Below are 5259 nucleotides of genomic sequence, written 5' to 3'. Positions count from 1 at the left end.
GTGATATTTCTCAGTTTTGCCCTTTTTACGATGTATTTATGTTTTCCTTTATGAGTAGATGGTATGTTTTGTCTTTTTACGATATTGTGTTTCTCATTTGTTCTTTTTACAATATGATATTTCTCTTGTCCCTTTTACGGTATGACATTTATGTTTTGCTCTTTTTACAAAATGGTATTTTTCTGTTTTGCTTTTTCTGCAATATAATTTTTCTGTTTTGCCTGGTTTACGATATGGTATTTCTGGTTTGCTCTTTGTACAATGTGTTATTTCACTGTTTTACTCATTTTATAATATGGTATTTCTGTGATTTGTCATTTTTACCATAATTAGGACATAGCCAAGCCTGTTTTACCGTCACTCCTTCCCGTTTACCAGTTTATTTATACACGTTAATGGTGGCTTGTATGTTCGTGATGCAAGCTATGTCAATTTTTAGAGGATTAAGAAGATACTAGCAAATATTCAGGTGTAAAATGGCACTGATATTATTGTACCATACCTTTGCAAACTTCCGATACTAAAATTCCATGGAAAAGAAAAATGGAAATAATCGTGTGTAAGGTGCAAAATACGTCTTTTAGGAAGGGTTAATAGGGAGTCTGCCAAGTCCTCAAATATAAGATCTCCAAAATGTTAAACTTAGCCAGACGAGTGCTGATAAGGGATAATTAATTCATGTGCATTTATTACGAGACGAGGATATACTGTCAAGAGAGAATGAATTTTATATAAATTTTTAAAGCCCCGTCACTATACTCCTTTCATCTTCAGTTGGCCCAGATTTTCGTCCTTTTGCAGCTAATTTCATGTAGTTCAGTGGGGGGGGGGGAATGAAAGTTCAGTGGTTCTAATTTCCATTATACATCTTCGTGACAACATCATACTCTAGTGTTAAGCTGTTGTTAAAAATCGGTTTTGAGATGAGAAGAAAATAAGTGTTAGGTCAAGTTAATGTGAAAAAGAGTATAACATTGGTCTCTCTGAATGGAATCGTGATATAGCAGCAAGAAAAGGAAGATATCTTAGTTGAAGCTGAAGTTTTGTGAAAAGTTAAGTAATAATGCGCCTTTTTTACATCACACCAATATATATATATATATACTGTATATATATATACGCATGCTGAAATTATTGTTTATTGTGATGATGTAACAAATTTGGCCCAACTTGGACCCTAACCCTTACAGTAGACATAGTTTCAAAAAGTGCGGTTATTTTTCCATTTTAATAATTTTTTAGTGTGGCTATAATTCTTTTTCCTTTTTTTTTTTTTTTAGTAGTTTAGTAAGTGGGTAGCGTATAAGTCTTCATTTGGAGCAATTTAAGTGTAAGGCTTTCATTTGTTCATTTAGTATGTGGCTCTTATTCTTCCATCAAAAGTTAATGTATGGGTGTATAATGCCTTCAGAGAGAGAGAGAGAGAGAGAGAGAGAGAGATTTGAGGCCCCGTTTTGATCGTATAAAGAGTGTGTTTTTACCCTCGTTTCTCATGATGGCTGTGACAGTGACGCGTGCATGCATTTACGTTTGTTGTAGGAGAAAACCTCAAGCTGCCCGACCTACAGTGCCTTTCATCCCCGAGAGGATATTTTGTCTTGTCGGTAATTTGAAGGACCGAAAAAAAATGAAAAATGACGTCGGGGTCTGTTAATGCTGTCGGGTTAGTAGTACGGTACAAATTATACAGCCAAAGTCCAGTATTTTCTTCCACATTTCATCGTAATTTTTAGCATAGGTCGTATTGTGTATATTTTTCTCATTTTTATATGTTTTAATGTGTTCGTTTACCTTTATTTTTATTATTTTTTGAGGGGGTGTTGCAAGGGTCGTGTTCTGTCTGGTGTGTGGCAGTGTTTACGTTAGAAGATAATGTTGTTTTCATAGCTTTACTTCTAAGGTCAGTAAACGCTTGGCAGCTGGGTTTTGAGGGGAATGGGTCCGTTGCTTCTGTTGTCGGGTAGGTTGTCTGTTAGCTGGAGATCTTTCCCTGGGATGAGTGAAATACCCTGGTCGTTGCATGACTTAAATAGAAAACTAGTTATTGTATTTAAAGGTATTAACAGATATTTTTAAAACATTATTACCAGTCCTTTGCAAAATTTAAAAAAAAAGTCGTCTGGTGGAAGAAAGTATAAATATAAATGGTGGTTATACTGAAGACATTTACGGAGATTTCAGACTTTCAAGACGATTTCTGCAAAAGATGTAATTATAAAATCGTCTTGTATATGGCGTTAAATCGTCTGGCGGTATCTGTGCCAATATTGAAAGGATGCCTACGTAGTGAAGTGATTAAATTCTGTAGTGGGTTGGAGTGAGTGAGGATGAGTATGGTTACGTAAAGGGGTGTGGTTAAGCTGAATGTATGTGTGTGTGTGTGTGTGTGTGTGTGTGTGTGTGTGTGTGTGTGTGTGTGTGTGTGTGTGTGTGTGTTTGAAGGAGAGGGTTATGTGGCTGAGATGTGTGTGAGAATGCAAAGTGTGTGAGGAAGAAAGAGAAGCAAGCTTGGTTGTGTGTGTGTGTGTGTGTGTGTGTGTGTGTGTGTGTGTGTGTGTGTGTGTGTGTGTGTGTGTGTGTGTGTGTGTGTGCACAAGAGAAATGTGCGGCGTGACATGAAGTATATGTGTGAGGATCGAGTGGTTGGATGAACGTGTCATATGAGCAGCGGTTGTGTGTGTGTGTGTGTGTGTGTGTGTGTGTGTGTGTGTAAACTTACGTGCGTATGTGTGTGCGTAAAGTGTTGCGTAGCGTCTGGTATCGTACTCGGTTGCTGAGGAGGGCCCCCACAAATTATGCGGCACTCATCTATTTTCGGGCGTCTTTCTTTGTTTTTACTACTCCGCTGTGGCCTGCCCTCCTCCACGCTGGGAAGTAGTGCCCTGAGAGTGTCGTAAAAATTGGTGAAAGCCTTATTAATGCATTACTTGGGTCAGCTGCCTGTTCGGTCCCAGTGATTTTTCCTTTGAGTGTTGAGACGGTCGCTGGGTGGTAACTTAGGAAGAGAAAATAAACACATAAAAATCTAAAAACAGTGTCTTGCAGTGGACCGTCTTCTCGTTGGCCTAAAACACCTCTATTCACCCATTCCCTAAGCGATTTATTATGCACATTGCACCTTAACCCTGTCATGGTCGGGATAGCTCTTCAATTTTGTTCCACGTAACGTTAACGCTTATATTTACCTGAGAACCAGTCATAGGAACTGGAGTGTTGATACCGTGGCAGTTGACCTTCTCACGATAGGTACAGCTCTTGTGCTTTTCCATTTCTTGTACTGCCCCGCTTAACAGTCTGAAACAGGATGAAGGATTTTGCTTATTTACTCTCAGTGATACAAGTGCAAGTATTGCCCTTAGTATTTTGCCGTATTGTGAGGTACATAAAATGGCACAGTAAAAAAAAGGTACGTAATCTGAGGAACCAGTAACTGTGTGTGTGTGTGTGTGTGTGTGTGTGTGTGTGTGTGTGTGTGTGTGTGTGTGTGTGTGTCTCTCTCTCTCTCTCTCTCTCTCTCTCTCTCTCTCTCTCTCGGTACTCTGGCACTATCCATACTCTGGCACTGTCCACTCTTTCTGGCACTGTCCACTCTTTCTGGCACCCGTCCCACCTTACTTGCCTGTCACCTTCACTGTCTCCCTTCCTCCTGTCTCTCCCGTCTCCTCTCTCTCTCTCTCTCTCTCTCTCTCTCTCTCTCTCTCTCGTCTTTCTTCTCCCCGTATTTTTGTCCAGTCTTTCCCTCTTCCCTCCATTTTCCCTTTCTCTTCTTAATTTTATTTTTCTCTTCCTTTCCTCCTCCATTTTCTATGCCGTTACCTTTCTGTCTTCCTCCAGTCTACCTTTCTTCCTCCTTAACTTCGTCTCCCTATTTTTTTTCTTTCGTTTTCCTCATCTCTCACGCCTGTCTCCAACCTCCTCCTCCTCCTCCTCCCATTTCCCTTTTCTTTCCTGTCACCCTCTCTTCCTCCTCTCATGTACTTTCCTCGTCTCCGTCTTTTCCCTCTCGCTTCCTCCTGTCCTCCTCATCCATTCGCCCTCCTCTCTTCTCTCCACTCTTATCTTCTTTCCCTCGTCTTACATTGTTTAAAAATTCTTCTTCCCTCCTTTCTTATCCCATTATTCATACTCTCCTTTTTCCTGCAGTTTTCTATTTCTTATTTCCCCTCTTTTTTCCCATTCCCTCGTCTCACGTTCTCCTTCCAATTTTCCTCCCGTTCGTCCAGTCCTCTTCCACTCTTCCTGTCTCTTCGTCTTCCCATCACCTTTCTCTCCGTCTTCTCTTTCCACCCAGCCTCCTGTTTCTTTCCTATCTTACCCCCTATCTGCTCCCTGTCACCGTCTGTCTCCCTCCCGTCAGCTTACATAGATAGCTCGTTAGATCAGGGGGTAAGCGACAGAAACGGAATAAAAATAAACTCGGCTACATGGACCATTTAACGGAGTTGCAACGTATACTACACTGGTTTACGGTAGCAGGCCATAGTTCTATTTACATCATAGTTACTCACTCTACTTTACTAGCCCCTTTGGTGTTCTTGACGCACTAATGTACTTTTTTCAGGAACTTGGAGGTTGTTACGAGACGATAATGTTTAAAAGTAGCTCTGGCAGTGTTGAAAACTATTCCTTTTAACTTTTTCCTCTTACTAACGGGTCACTGCCGCACTTTAATTATTTTTTTCCAGGCTGCCACAAGGATGTATCAGAAAAAATATGCTCATCCTTTCGTTGTACGCTGTAAATCTTAAAGTGTAGGGACATGTTTATGTACAGTATTTGCGTTTGAAGTGAGTGCTAGGGCCGAATACGTTTTCTCCCGCTGACTGTAAACAAAAAACTTGTGATGTAATAACAGAAAACGATTATTCAAGGAGTAACTTTGCTAGCAAAACTCCACCTTCCCCCTCGCCGCTCATAACTCAACGTGGATCAATAGGCCACTCTCCCCTGCCTTGCACACACTCACGCAGGAAAATAATTTTATCTGAACGCAAGATTTACCCCACCGCCCCGGTATCAGGATTTTACCAGGCTTAAAATGGTCCTTTGGCGGGTATTTCGAAGGTTTTGTATTTTGTATGGGGAGAGTATTGGAAGGGATTATGGTGTTTATGTCTCCTTTTCCAGTTTCAGATGGGTAATGATACTAGAATGGATAAAGGTGATTACTTATGGCTCGTTACCCGGTAGAATGTCTAAACTCAGTTGGTATTTATTGCTGGCTACTTCTTTGTAGTATAAATAAATCGTTAGCATAGT

The sequence above is a fragment of the Coenobita brevimanus genome, chromosome 25, assembly GCF_032717465.1.
Source record: "Coenobita brevimanus isolate Jiangsu-jjx chromosome 25, ASM3271746v2, whole genome shotgun sequence".
NCBI classification, from domain to species: Eukaryota; Metazoa; Arthropoda; class Malacostraca; order Decapoda; family Coenobitidae; genus Coenobita; species Coenobita brevimanus.
Note: the sequence above shows the minus strand (reverse complement) of the source record.